Source organism: Lonchura striata, chromosome 3 (assembly GCF_046129695.1).
Source record: "Lonchura striata isolate bLonStr1 chromosome 3, bLonStr1.mat, whole genome shotgun sequence".
Classification (NCBI taxonomy): Eukaryota; Metazoa; Chordata; class Aves; order Passeriformes; family Estrildidae; genus Lonchura; species Lonchura striata.
In genome coordinates, this window is record NC_134605.1 from 102,398,035 (window position 1) to 102,414,351 (window position 16,317).

Below are 16,317 nucleotides of genomic sequence, written 5' to 3' on the forward strand. Positions count from 1 at the left end.
TGTGTTATACTGAGTTCCACCTTCCTCATGTGGTGCTCAGACTGGATGCAGAAATACAATACTACAAGCTGACATTTCAAGATATTTCAAGAGTGCTGTACAGCTTCAATAAATCAGATTTTTCCAAGATGCTATAAACTAAAAAGTCAAAATGGACAAAAATGTTACTATATATGATTCAAAAGAAAAATAATTCTATTACTTTGTCTGTGTTATTTATGAAATTTTCTTTTATGAGAAAAGTATGGTTTTTACTATCTTGAAACTTGAAATGAAGATTGATTTTACATAAAAGAGAAAATTTGTTTTCCTAGGGGATATACAGACAAGTTCTCTGAATCCTTTATAAGTAAAATAAATGCTAAAAAAAATAAAAAAAATTTATTTGTAACAGAAGTTGTGTTTAGGCTGAAAAATACATGCTACAATCTAAAATTAATGCTTTACAATTTGTCTTTAACAAAATTCTGGTCTAAAAATCTCTGAGTTAATTAATATAATTATCTGTCTCAATTAAAAACAAAATTACTGCATGCAGATATCTGAGTTATGGTTGATTTATTTAATGAAACAAATTTTTTTGTACTAGTCATAATTTTTGTAAATATTTCATTTTAAAAAAAATAATATCAGTATAAAATTGGTTGCCCTGAAGTCTTGCACTGATAACAAAATCAGGTTACAAAGTGTGAGTTTTCTATCTCAGACAAACTAATCTAAGATGAACTGAATAGTGTAATATAAATCAAAACTTAATAAGATTTGAAAAAATGGGACCCAGTTTAAGTTTCACCAGCTTTCAAGGCAGTTTGAGACATAAGTTTTTCTTTATCCCTGAGACAAGGAATCTAAGTTTAGACTTAATTCCACAGGTTCATTTAAAAATTTCTATTGTTTGACATATTGTTTGTACCAAGCTTTTAACACAAATAATTAACTCAAAGTAGCTCAGCTGTAAGAGTTCTGTGAGCCTTTACTTTATTTTGAAAGCCCTGCAATTAGTAGACATTAATTTTCTGTTCATGTACATGAAAGGCTTTATCCAAAGCTTTATCAAATGTAATGTAAAAGTTCACACTAGCTTCAATGAAAATTGAGGAATTCTCACAAAAATATTGAGATGAGGAAGTGTGCATTTAATGTGAGATGCATGAATAGCAACACTGAAGGTAGAGGAAATTGTTCTCATTCTTAAAACAACTATATGCTGGAAGAACCAGCCTTACACTGCTTTAACCTTCTCTAGGACTTTGAGGAGCAAGTAAAATGAAGGCATTCTGAAATAAGGCATTGATAGGATGAACCTGGAGAAGATGCAGGTGCTCATCAGGAGCACAAGTTGCACCTCACCAAATACATGGAACAATTCACTGCAACATTCCCCTGAAAGAGACTGGGAACAACTCTCAGGGAAGCTCCACAGCCATAAATTTATATCAGTTTTAATGTCAGCCTTGCTCAGCTGGGCTGCTCTAACAGCACACACAGAAATAACTCAGAAAACAAGCAGCTCCTTCATTCATTCACCCACAGTCCCTCACTGTCTCCCACTGCTGCATTTGTGCCCTTATCATTTTTCCACAAAAAATGACAGGATGCACATGTACCACAAAATATATAGCTCAACTGCTCCTGTTCCCTTTTGTTGGGATGCCCTTTTGGACAGCACATATCTGTGACAAATAGCACTCAGTGTCTTAAGATATACTTGTGGAGCAGTAAAAAAAAAATATTGAAAAAAATGTTCCGTAAATAGTATGTACACATTGCAACATTGCAAGTGACTGCCAGGCAAAAGAAGCTTAGTAACACCTTTTAATTAACAAAAAATCAGACAACTAAACAAAACAAAACAAAAACAAAAAACCAACCAAACAAAAACAAAATGCACAAAAAACCAACCCAAAAAACAAAGAAACAAAACAATGAGAAAGAAGAAAAAAAGTTTAAAAAACAACCCCAAAACCCAAGAAAGTTAAAAAGTGGTCCCTTCCAGTTTAATTATTTTCACAATGTTTGTTATTTGCCTGGAATATGGATAAACTGATGCTACAAGCTGAAGAGTGGGAGGAGAGAAAAAATAAGACAGCTATAATCAGTTACTGGAAACTTCAGATTATTCCTTGCATCTGTTGTGCAATTCTTCTTGTGCTCAGCCTTCTCAGGCGAGCGTGTGTTCTCACAGGTGTCAGTGCTGTCTAGCTCTAAGAACAAGGTACAGGCCCGTGATGCCTTCTCATGTTAATGATCAAGAGAGGCTGGTGCAGGCCAAGGCTCTTCTTGTCAGTCAGGAAAAAGAAAATGCAGCTCCAGGGAGCACAGCAGCTCAATAATAGATGCCACTGAGGAGACACTGGTGTCTTCTCATCATCATCCTTCATAGCTGAGTGTGACTGAAGGCAAACAGAACAGAAAGCTGGCAGAATCCCAAAGGCATTTGACAAGACTGGATTTGCCTTTTATGAAGCTCATACTCAGGGGCAAGGAGCATGATTGAACCAAGTCTTAGTAATTAAGAAGAGATGGTGATAATGACCTGAGAAGTAGCATTTATTAATGAAATAATAAGCTTGTACTATTGGAAAACAGCAGTATCAATTTAAACAGGATGTTTTCCAGTAAAGTCTATAGTCTTAAAATGCAGTATTGTTAACATCTCCCTGACCAACCAACTAAAACAGAAAGGCCAGGATCTGAGAAACAGCTCAAGGGTTTTTTATGTTTTTCTCAAGATATATAAAAAATAAATGTACCATATAATATGTATTTATTTCCTGTATTATTTCCTCCAGTTTTTCCTCATTCAGAATAGCCAGAAATTCTCTCAGCACTGTAAAAAGCCTGCTGAGTAGTGTAGTCTCCAGTGGAATACCAAAATGAGTTAATTGTCACTTGTAAATTTGCCAGTTTCCACCAGAAACTTCAAGAGAGTAATAAATATTTTGTGTTTCTAATTTTGACACCTCTAGTCTTGCAAAGGGAGACAAGAAGAAAAAAACAAGAACCAGAGATCAAAAAGAGGCTTCACAATTATGATCTCTTTTCCACAAGGACAAATAATACTGTCCCCATTCCCAGCACACAAATGTCATTAATATAACTGCATGGTCTCTCTGGTCCTGCACAGTTTCATAATCTTATTTGGACAGAGTAGAAATTCACATATCACCATAACATGAATAAACTGTAAATGAAGGCATTAATCATCAGAGATCCAATGTAGAAGACCATACACTTGTACAAATCCATGTAAAATCACACTCGGTAGAAAGAACAGGATTTAACCATTCTATGATTGCCAAAGGGATACAAAGATAAATGTTATTTAGAAATCACAAGACAGCAAATGATCAGCTGAAACATACAATCATCCAAACCCATCAGGATCAGCTCCTACCTCCTGTTCTCATTTTATCCATCTCTTTATCCCTGAGATGCAATATGGGAGGCGAGAGGGCTTGTGTGTGGTGAGAGTTAAAGTCTTTACTGTTCCAACAATAGTCATAGCTTTTTGTTTCTTAAATAGTAGCACAGGTCAGCTCTTCTCTCTCCTCATGTGCTCAGAAGCAATGAGCCCACAGCTAGGACTTAGCCTAGAAAATATAGCATTGCTTCCTCTCCTCCCCACTGGCACAAGCAGGCATCACTCCCAAATCTGTCAAAGATAAAACAATCGCCTGGTCTTAGGAGACCTGCAGGGAAGGCATTTTCAGAGGAATTTCTGGCCTCTGAAAGAAGAATTGTTAGCATTGATTTTGCCCATAGCAAAAGATATGAATATACAGCACCCTTAAAGCTTCATTTGTTCTGTACCTTCGGCAGTTTGCCGCAGCACTATTCTGAGTGATGTATAATGCTGCCAGAAGGAGCCAAATTTTCCATAGAAATGATGAATCTTTAGCACAGGAAGCTTAAGGTTTTGAAATGCAATTTAATATTAGCTACTGATTTCTGCTGACCTCTTTGTGCTCTCTTGGAAAAGAAATAAAGCTCATAGAAATACTTCTTGTACTACAGGGAAAAGTAGTCCCCTGAAACAGGGAGCTAGCTTTGACTCACTGTGCTCCTTGGTTTTTTTTTTTCTCTTTAAGCCCATCACTAAAGAAATTAATCCTCTGTCACTTTCAGAGTCACGTATTTCACATCAATTGAAGTTTGCAGTCATAGGTGAAAAAAATAAAAGAACAAACTAAAAAGTAAGAGGGCAGAGACCTCTGAGGCAATTTATTCTCTCAAACTAACAACATGACACAGAATATTTTTAAGGCAATTACAAAGAGCATAATGATTTGTAGTTATACAAAAGAGGGATAAGCAAGGTTCCTGTTTTATTTTTGTGTATGTGTTTAAATCTATATAGAAGCATTTTACTTGTTTGGATCCTGAAGAACGGAGCTGTTTTTTCTCTTCTGTGTCTGGCAATTTCTCACCTTTTGTCTCACACCTTCCTTCTGATCGCTTTTCACTGCAGCTCGACACAAAGAATGTCAGCTGCAACAGAAAATTGCTGGTACAGCTGTGTGAAATTTAGATAGTGACCAGATGTCATCCCCACTGCTCAGTCTTTGCAGTTAGCTCTGGTAATGTCTTTTATTAAGGGAAACAAGGTTTCAAAAGCTTCTTAGGTAAAGGGTAAATATTGTATCTGGCTTGAAATGGATAGCAGGAGCAGAGCACCAGAAAGAGCTGTTCTGTTCTTTTCTTCTGATGAACCTGGGGAAGAAAAAGAAAAATATTGTCCTAAATGCTGATGAAGCAGTTATGTGTTTCTACAGAAAATATAAACCAGTATTTTTGAAAAGGACGCAATGCAGGTTTTTAAAATTATATGTAATGTCAATACATATAAAATACATATAATTATTTATCTGCCATGCCAAAATAGATATTTGACAATACAATTGCATTATACTGTATTCCTTCACTTCCAATTTAGAATTTAATTTAATTTAATCACATTAGAAAGAGGTGCCAGATGCTCGAGCTTCCAGATGTTGTTGGGCAAATGATGGACTACCATTATTTTTCTACAGATAAAAGATTTTTTAAAATTTGTTTTAATCTATACTTTCCAATTATGTTTATATGTAAGCACTGATTCATATCCTACCTAAATAAGTATTTTTCTTGACTTCACTAACAAAGCAAGTCTCACAGTAACAAAGTGCCACAGAGCACATGGGATTAGGAGTGGAGATTGTTAGACAGGCCTGCATTTCTGCTAGACTCTCCCACAACATTCAAATTAAGTTAGCTCCATAAGCAAGTAGATATATGAATCTTAAACTGAAAAATTACAGGCTAATTAGTGGAGATCAAAATATAATGAGAATGACACCCCTCTGCATCTACATTATGTGCTGCCCAAAGACAGTACAGGGATTAGTTGCTGTCCAAAGCCTATTTTTAGAAATAAATTGAAACAGAATGTAGGACAATGCCTAACAAAGACAGGACTGTTGGGCCCCTGAGTTATGATGCGAAGACCCACAGACATGAAGGCAGATTTTATCAGTTGGAGGCCAGTGGAAGTCAAATGCTCCTGAAGAGTCATGTTGAAATTAAGGAGCAGGTTATAAAACTGCAGTGCAGAGGGCCTGGTAGATAATAATTGAGCAGTGTGAAACAAAGGCCAAGGGTATAACATAAGATAAAGAGCTATTTTTACATATGCTGGTAAATAAGATGTTATTTAAGGATTGCCTCTACTACCAAAAGAGAAATCTGGTTCCTCCTCTGCAGTGTTAATACCATCCTACTGCTCCACTGGTACTAATGCTGCAAGGAGTCCTAGACAGGCAGCATGGATATCATTCTATTTTACCATGTCAGAATGTGTATTCATTGAACAGGGCTAACTATTAATAATTTCTATGCCTGTGCTTCTGTACATTTTATAATTCACTGACATGAAGTAGCATATGGTGAATAATATTTTCCAATTACTTTAGTTAAACATTGTAAAACAAATGTAAGAGATGATGCTTCCTGTTGCTGGACAAAAGACATCCCCAGCCTGGGAATAAATAAATCCTAGGACAGATGTTCTATTATAATTGATTAAAAAATTCTGGAGTTTAAGATAAACTATTCTGCATCCTCTGACAACAGGCTATTATTTGCCTCTGGTCTCAAAAACTGCATCCAGATATAGAGATATTTTCATACCCTCTCCAGGGTCAATTGTCACCTGACATCTCTTAGTTGTCACACCATTGGTTAGGTACAAATTCTTGTTCTGCATCACAAATGTTCTACAACTGCTGAGAACTAACTTGCACTAACCTGCATAATTATTGTGGAATCTCTAAAAAGTATTTCTGCACTTCTTACAAATTGGTGTCACCGACACATAGGCTCTTTGATGAGTTACACCTATACTTAAAATATTTTTCTCCCCATTGCCCCATATATCTTTGCTTTTGTTTTCCAAGCCATACAATTAAGACAAGGAGAAGATCATTCACATTTTGCAAGCTATGCAATCAAATATGATTTGTTTGCGTTCACTTCCTAGCCTCTCTTTTTTTTCCTAGCTGACAGCATCCTCCTGACAGCATTATCCTGAGGAACATTGTCAGGTGCAGTAAATGAGGTCTAAAAGGCCAGAAAGAATGTATTAAAAGAAACAGAGAAGTGAACGAGAAAGAGAAAATTGCTGAAAAGAGAAAGTCTTCTCCCTCTTTTTCTGAAAATTCTGGACATGAGAGAAATTAAGTGCCACAATATTAAAATTATTTGTTGAATGCGAGCTTGAGAGTTCCAAAGTATCATGGAGCTGCATGCCAAGAAGTTGGTCACTATCAAAATTGCACTTTAATCCTTGTTTCTGAGTCAGTGTGAAATATGGTCTTTATTACTTACACTTAGTGTGTTATGCCTACATATATTACATTCTGTATGACACATATTATGTTGTGGCATTATTCTGGTGTGCAGGGCCTGATCAAGCTTTTTATAAGCAGAACTTGGATTGCAGCAGCAATTTTACATGTTGAAAATTTCCAGTACAGAAATGAAGCTGTACAAGTTAGGGAGAAATAGATGCTTAATAGAGCATCTATTAATAGATACAACAGAATCCCTTGAACCACCTGACCATGTGCCCCTCAAATGGTTTGTGGTGTGGCATTTTGCAGCTCTGACATCCCTTTAAAACTAGATATGACTGTTTAGGAAGGTTCATGAGCTTTAGGAAGTAGTCTTCAAAATCTATTTAATTGACATTTTAAGCCAAAATATCAAATGTGAATGTGATATGACTACAAATATGTAATGTGAATGAAGGTACTGAGGTAAGAATAAAAGAAAAAGTGAGAAAATAAAAAATAGGTCTATACAATAAAATTTATGTGAATGTTCTATTTCTGTACCCAAAGTTTTATTCAATAAATTTTTTATAAGGTGAATTCCTAAATTTGAATGTATGTGAACTCTCTGAGTACTTCACTGACTATGTTGAAAGGCCACTTTTCATCTGTAGTTTTACATTTAGCTACACTCAAAGTCAACCCACTCTGTAGTAGGGCAGCAAGCAGAGACTGAGAAATTAAGCAGTGTGGCACCTTTGCCTGCTGAAGGCTCTGTATTGAGTGAGTACTAACATACACTGCAACACAAAAACTTCAGTGTCATCCACTTTTATTAGAACACTTTGTTCTATGAGAAGCAGAGCTAGTGGTGCCTGACAGCCAGGAGATGTCTCCTGTGTACTCTGTATTCCTAATGCTGTAATTCTAATGACAAACTCCTTCCTTTAATTTATGCTAATAATTTACCTTTATACTAGTTGTGGTCTCCTTTATATCTGCTGCTTCCCTTCTTTGGTTTGCTGCCTCATGTTACTTGACATATACCATAGCTACTTTGGAATAAGATCCTCACTGATGGGTCACGTTCTGCCAGCTTCAGTAGCAATTCTTTAAACAAAGACATTGGCAGGAGTGATTTGTAGTAGTCAGCATGGATATATGAAAGGGAAATTATGCTGAACAAAACTGATAGCTCCCTATGTTGATATGCTTGTGCTGGTGGAGGATGGGAGAGAAACTGATGCTTTGCCTCTACTGGATTAAGGCTTTTCACAGTTTCCCACAAGGTCGTGCAGAGAATCTGTTCAAATGCAGGTTAGGAAATGAGCAGCGAGGTGGACTCAGCTGCTGGACTTAAAGGGCTGTGATCAACAGCATCAAATCCAGCTGGAATCTGGGCACTAGAAGTGCACCTGAGGGGTCAGAAATGGACCAAGTACTATTTAAGACCTTCATTAATAATTTGATTATGAACCTCAGCAGTTTTTCAAGTTATACAAAACTCTGAGAATCTGATAATACACAGGAAGATTTTGCCGCTCTTTAGGGGGACCTTGCCAAGCTGGAGGATGTATGAATAGGAATCTCATGAAATAATAAAAAAGAAATAACCCCAGGCACTAGGGTAAACTGGAAGCCAACTTGTTGGAAAAGATTTTTCCGAAAAGTAGAATTGTGATAGTCAAAATGGTGACCAAGGGCCAGCAGTGTGATCTCATGGCAAAGGTTGTCAACAGCATCCTCAGCTGCCTGAAGAAGAATGTCATGAGCAGCTCAAGAGAGGTTACAGCTGTGGCTCTCAGCCTGGGGTGTTGTTAAGGTCCCTCTTTAGAACTGGCCTGCAGGTTGAGGCTGCATCTATCCTAGTGAGCTGAGCAGAGCTGGGACCCATTCCCTGGGCCAGCTGGCAAAGGCAGGTCACAGCCATGTGGCTAAGTTCTTTTAACCTCCTGAAAAAGGTATGCTACATGCAGGACTTCTATTAAGAATGGTTCCTTGCCTATCTTTGCCCACAACCTTTCCAGAAATCGTTTGGGGCAGTGCGATTTGCCCACAGACAATGCTGTGACAGGAGCTGTTGTAATAATTAAACAGTCCAGATGGTTGGCATTATTTACTCTATGGGTACTGCAATGGAACAGATGTAGTCTCAAATAAATTATTTTATGTTATTTCAAGACCAAAGCCTAAACTAATCACTAGAATCTCCCTTAACCTATAAAGGGACAGTGGTAGAAAAATCTTGTTTTACGTTATCCTGTTCTCACCACTGACTGGTGCAATTTAGGATGATTTAGAGTGATTATCTGAGATCAGAAAACTAGTTGTGGTCTCTTAATCAGGGAAGAGTCACATGCTTGGGGGCAGACTGTCACAGAATATTAAGGTGTCAGAGATCTGATAGATGGTTTGTGAGAGCTTAAGAACAGATGGATCCCTTACATCTACCCAGTCTCCTATAATCGTTGCTTAGAAGCAGCTTTTGTGAATTGTATCTTGGGCTGAGCATGAATCAGAAGTAAAAACGTATCATGGATCACAATTAATCAGAGTTTCATTCAGCAACTACATAGATAGAAAATAATGTGACTTCAATCAAATTCGATTAATTGCAGGCCCAGAAAATAAGTTATATGAATGAGTCTGTTAGACTTGCATAAGCAGTGGCAGAAAGTGTTATTTGTGTTGGTCTGCCTCAAATTCCATCAATGAGTAAGGATTGTCTGTAAATGTAGGGGTATTATAACTGACAGGGGATTAATTTCAGTTTTCTTGATAAAAAGCCCAAACAAAACCAATTACAAATTCATCTTCATATGTCACATGTTCATTTTATTAAGCAGAAAGGATGATCCCTGAATATCTGAACAGGTCGTATTTACAAACAGCTTCCTGTAAAGACAATTTCTCCACAGGTGCAGAAAACTGATTTTGGGAAACAGGTATAGAATGTTTCCAGGGACCCATGGTAAGTAAATAAATGTGATGGTAAAAGTAACTGTATAAATACAAAGAATTCATTATTTGTTTCAACTCTCAAGGAATAGCATTGCAATTTCCAGCAGTGGATCCAGATCACTATTACTGATAACTAAACTCACTCCTAGGTATAAAAGATTTGTCATATGTACATTATTTAATTTAAAATTTTATTGTTATCTGGTGTTAGAATAATGACAGTGTTATCTGGTGTTAGAATAATGACAGTTCTACTTTTCTATCAGAATATCATGTTTGAAAAAAATTGACTATTTAGTAAGTACTTTGGCAGCCTGTCAGGACGAGAATTTGAAGTAAATTCTTGTCTAGAGCAATTAACTGAAATTTGGAGTGACACCATATGTAAATGTGATTTTCCCCTATTAATTAAAGTCTTTAATTTCTTTGATCAGACTTCAATATACCACTTCTGGGAAGCCATGCAAATAGGGGGGAAAAAAGCCCCAGGTTTGAACAGGCCAGTTATTCTAGTATCAAAAGCTTTGTTTTTCTTGTTCATCATCATAGTATTGATTAATAGCTTTATTGGATCCAGCTCTAAACTCTTGTGGAAGTAGATTTCATGCCTGAACTATATTGAATCTGGAATACATTTTTTGAATGTATTTTAATGTTGTTTTGTTATTTCCCATAGCAAGAACAGAACATCAAAGCATCTTAGAACTTATGGGTTCCAGTAGAGATAGCAGTCCTGTGAGGGAGACAGAGTATTAAGGTTTTGTGATCTATATTTAGTTTCTGCCAGACAAAGTTTTCTTGTGAAATCTCATATTAGCTACTTAATATTTCTTCATTTGGCCTCCTGTGCAAAGGGATAATAGCTTTCTCTCTCCCCTTCATCTGACTTGCCCTGTTAGAATAAAGTGACAAGCATGGCACACTTGCACAGGGGTTTGTACAGTGGCTCAGAGCTGGAGCAGCAGGCAGGGCAGAGAGGTCTCTACAACATTGCAGACAAATGGCAAACAGGGCAGGAAGCTAAACAGACAAGTATTTAATTAATGTGCTAATGATATCTTAGGGAGGGCTTAGATTGCCTTAATTTTTATAGGTACAGTTGTTCATTCCATGTAAAATTTTAGCATTGATTAGTTATAAGTGCACACAAGAGAGCAGCCTTCCAAAGGTTGTACTTAAATCCATCTGTAGATGTATCTGTGTGGTTAATATTCTTTATTAGGATAGGAGGAAAAAAAGAGATATGTGTTCTAGTATATTAGGAGGAAAAAAAGGAAAAACATAATTCTGCTGTTTTATATAGTCCTTCACCATGCTGAAAACAGTACCATATTTTTATTTCAAATGAGTTCCTATTCTCTTCAGTTGCTATTATAAAATTTGTGTTATCCATGTCATCTAAAACTTTATTTTTCTTTTAAACCTGTGGCCCCTGTTTATCCATTTTGCAAAGGTCTGTAGTCCTTGTCTGCATCTTAATGAGGTGATCTATGGACACTTGAAAATTTGCTGAATACAGTCAGCAATAACAAGAAAGCTTTAATAGTACCCTACAGCAGCACAGGTATCTAAATACAATGGAATTTAATATTTACAGGGACTAGGACATTCCACCAGACGCAAACCTGTTGTTTTTCTGTTGTGATAACATCAGTCAGGTTTCTCTTTCCTTTTCTTCTGAGACAGCCCAAAGGTTTATTTATCTTTGCTAAAGCATATAAATGAGATATTTTTCTTAATTTGCACATCAGAGGCCAAATATATGGTTATGAGGTGAAGGAGAAAATGTAAACTGTATTTTAGTTTGGGATGAAATTTGGGTGAATTTTTTGGGGGCAAGGACAAATTCTAATTCCCTGTATACAAAATATCAGTATAATGGCTTAAAAGTTTCAGAATTTTTTCCTCCAGATGCAATGTGTTTCATTACACATGATTAGGCAGAACAGAACAGCTGTCTCTGCCAAGCAACAGCTGTGTACTATTATCATGAATTTCACCACCCATCCTTCAGTCATAAATTCTGAAATGTTATGATTGTGCTTCTGAACTACCAGATAGCAAATATTGGTTTAGGTTATGATGAAAAAGCTGGATCCTATATTTCAGCAGAAGACTTGTAACTAGGGTTTGAGTCCTTTAACTTTGGCCTTCTTTGTTTTGATTTCCCACTAGCTGGAAGGGATACTGAAATAGGTACAGAAGCAGATGATACATTAAAAAAATAAAAGTTTTCTATTTTAGTCAGTGGTTTTCAAACTTGTCTAGCTTTCTGGCAACATTACCTGAGGAGAAATATACTGCCAGCAACATTTGACCTTGCTCTGCATAAATATATTTCATATTTACCAGCAACAGCTTCTGTTGGCCTCTGGTATTGGAGGATCATGCAGAGAATATATTGTCAACAAAATATATTTAGAGCCATTGATAAATGTGAGTTTGTTTTGGGTTCATCTAGAACTCTGCCTTTTACAAACATGACTGCAAAATTCCTGTTTTGTTATACACTAGCCATAAAAAGCTCCAGGGTAATCACATTCTCTTCAAAAATCATATTAATGATGAGTAAAATTCAAGTACTCTTTTTGTATAGCCTGGGAGAGCAAAAGGTGAAGTGTTCAGAGTAAAACTCAAATAGCTGTAATTAAAATCAAGTGTTAATTCCTTCTTGCTTTGTAGTCTGCCTCCTCCAAATATTTTATAATATATGCATATTTTCCCAGAGGTTTTGTTTAGTTTGAATTCAGAGCAGTATTTCTTTTCTGCACCGACTCTGTATGCAAAAATTTACCACAATGTGTTTTTTCCCTCCTTGTTTTTTTGTTTACATCTTCAGTGCAAGTATTATGTCTGAACAGTGCTTAAATGCCTTCAGCTGTGCTTAAGTGGGTTGTACCTGGCCACATGTGTAAGTATTTTCCTGAAAGGGGAAATATGTTGAAAGAAATACATTGAATATTATAAATTGCAAAATTGCTGTAGAATTAACAGGGAGTATTGACAATACCTTAAATATAGTCATTGATTCCCTTTAAAAAAAAACCCACCTTACATATCCTGAATTTTTCAGCAAAATACTAAATTTTAAGCTGAACATTTTTGTTATTTTTATTCACTGCAGATAAACCCAACATTGTACATGGCAGACTGTGGCTACAGAAGAGTTTGAATGAGGTCAGATCTCATTTCACGTTTGCAGTTCAGCTGGGCAATCAAGCCGAGGCTTCTCTGCAATTCGGAAAATGTCGTGGGACATGGTGGGCTTAAAGTAGGCAAGGTCCTCGTTGTGGAGGTCTTCAAAGTATTTGCAGTCCTTCTGCTGCAGTAGCTGCAATTTCTGGGATGAAAACACATTTCACTTAACACTGCTAATTAACACTGTCTCAGTGGAAATGGCAGCATCCACCCAAGGAATAGGAAACAGTTTATTAGCTGAGAAACCCCAACACTGCTCACATTCAGAGCAGATAGCCTTAAAGGAAGATAAAAAGGGGCTAAGCAAAATCCCTGGGTGTATGTAAAATTATTTGATCAATACATTTTCAATTTTTATTTAATATCCAACAGCCATGTGGATAATAAACACATCTGTGATACCCAGTGCACTCAAGCAGTTAATTGAATTCTTGGATCATTCAATTAGCTGTCAAAAGAAGGGCCAGTATTACATAACAGCCTATTAGTCCACTTAGAACTGTGTAATTAATAGTTTATATGTGTATTTATAGTCTTTACCTTTGTATATAAAAATAATTCTATGTTTTTATGCACAAACATATTAAAAGTTTAGGTGTTCATTTTTAACCTTAATCAAAGTGTGAGTATTACAAATCATCATGCACCCTTGTATTCAAATTTGGATGTGCAAAGCAAACCAATTGAATCAGAAATCTTTGCATCTCCTGCATTTTAATGACTGTCAGCTGTTTCATTTAATCAGCAGACTCTGGACATTGTTTATCAGATTTAAAGCCTTGCAAACTATATCTATATCTCAAAAGGATTATAAAGATAAGAAAAATTGGTTTTCCAGGATTAAAATTCCAAGATGAGACCTTTATTTACCCTTTTTGTCATAGATTTGGGGTTTTTTAATTTTGCAGTTTTTCGTATTCAGTAAATTGCTTTTTTCTGATGATAGCACATGAATATCAACATGTCAGTATCAGAAGGTATTGCCTAAAATACTCCGGAGATCAAATTATCTTTTTGATTTTGATATTAATGGTAATAAAGAAAACCAGAGTTCTTTATGAGAAAATAGGAACTTTCTTGATTTAGATGTTTCTGCCTCCCTGCTGAAGGTCAAGGGCAAACTTGAAGGATTTCTGATTTAGTCTGGAGATATGTAAATAAAAAAGTATGTAGTCACTTGAATTTTTTTGGCCATCAGCATATGTAATCTGTAAAACAAATATCCAGATGCATCTCCAGGGTCTTCATGGAGGTTTCTGCTGTTTCTCCTCTAGGTATATAGGGACAGAGACGAGAGTTACACCAAAGGGAATGCTCCCTCCTCCAAGCCTCTTGTCATATACATTTTTCTGTGGAAAATCAAGTGGAACATTGTCACAGGCTGAAGCAGGACACTTTAATTTTCTTTGGCAAAACATGCAAAGATGCCCTAGAATGTAACTGGTATTGTTGATGCATTTGACACTTCAGTTTTCTACAAGGAGGACATTTTTTTTTAAACAAGTAATTAATGTATCTGTATGCAGATGTTGGAAGTCATAATCTTATTGGAGGAAAATTTTGCTGGCTAAAACAGAAAGATTAAGTAATTTAGGAAGTTTGGGTCTTTTTCTAGAAATGCTTTTAGTTTTGGGTTACTTGCAAGGTTGTGTTGCGTCTCCAACAGAGTGTTAATGTCTCTGCTGTTCCTCGTTTAGAGCACAGCATTGAGCACATCTTACAGGCACTGGGCTGGTGACAAAAAGCAAAACATTGTGAATGGAGGTCAAAATAAAGGGTAAAATTTCAGACCCGACTGCATATTTGCCAAAGTTGTATCATTTTGTATTTAATTTAATTCCAAATTTGTGTGGGGAATGCCTACCTCCCTCACTGAGGAAACTTGTCTGTTGTAGCTAACAGTTTCCACACACTGCTTGCATATCACCAGGAAAGGAAAGGAGTTTACTTTTTTTCCCTTCAAGACCTCTAAGAATTGGGTAAAGCATTGAATTTGGTGAGATCTGACATTAATTATGCTAGTTCAAGGCTTGAGTCAATTAGTCAATCTGCTGAAAGGTTTCCTTTTGAGTCAGTGAAAGGAAAGAATAAATAAAATACTGCACAGGAAGATTCCTCCCATACTGAGAAATGTCTGTCCAACAAGATGAACAGCCCTCCAGCAGTGCCTCATTGCCTCCATTGGCGAGGGAAAGATCTATCATGCCTTGCTTTAACAGGATGCTAACATTTACTCACTTATCTTTCAGTGAGAGAAAGATCTTAGGAGCTTCTACCTCTCCTAGGCAGCTGGTTGATTAAGTACCTAATTATGTTTGATGTTCTGCTCCTTGGGTCTTGGAATTTCTACAGGTAAAACATTCCTGGAAAAAATTGTTTTTCAGTACTGCATCAAGGAAGTACTCTTTTCTATCAACTTATAAACTTATTATCATGCATGAATAATTAACTTAAGGTTGCTTTTCTTCTCAAAGAGCTATGAATTGGTATTTTTAACTTAAAAATTAAACAAAAACTATATACCTTATAGATTTATGTATATGGACAAACACTATCAACATTAGTAGCAACAGATGCCACTTTACCTCAGGCAGATGATTCTAAACCCAGAGTATTTTGCTATCAATTCCAAGGGAACCCTTTAAGCTCTGCCTTGTGACAGGTACAGCTTTTTTATTTTTTTGGCTGGATCCAGATATTCTGTAGAGAATCAAGGTCATATATAGGATATTATGCATTCTTTTCAGACCATGAGGCAAAATAGAGACTGTTGATGTCTACCTGGCTTCATATGCTGCTTTATAATTTTGGCATTATCAAGAGAAAGTTGATCTTTACTACTTTAATGTTTTGTATATATTGATAAAATACAGTTTCTGTGATGATATTCTATGAGAAGAGACTGACAAGCAACCTTAATATTTTCATAAAATTACTTGTAATTCAGCATGCATCAGAACTGCAGAATGGCAACTCTGTCCCAAACACAGAAGATCCTCCTTTTTTGGCAATAATGTATAATTAGAAGTGGCCATGTTCCAAAGAAAGAATTTCTACCATCATCTTGTTTCTGTCAAACACCAATTGACAAATATGAGCGAACAGAGCAGAGTAGAATAGTTAAGATTAGACTATTTTGTATGTGGCCTAAAGCAATCATCCAGTCCAGCTACCTGGACCTCTCCAAAAGTTAAAGCATGTCCTTAAGGACTTGAACACTGACAGGTCTGGAACTCTGATGACCTCTGTAGGAAGCCTGTTCCAGTGTTTGCACACCCTCTCAGGAAATAAGTGTTTGCTCCTTAGGAAAAATTTCAGTCTAAACCTTCTCTGGTGCAGCACTGAACTA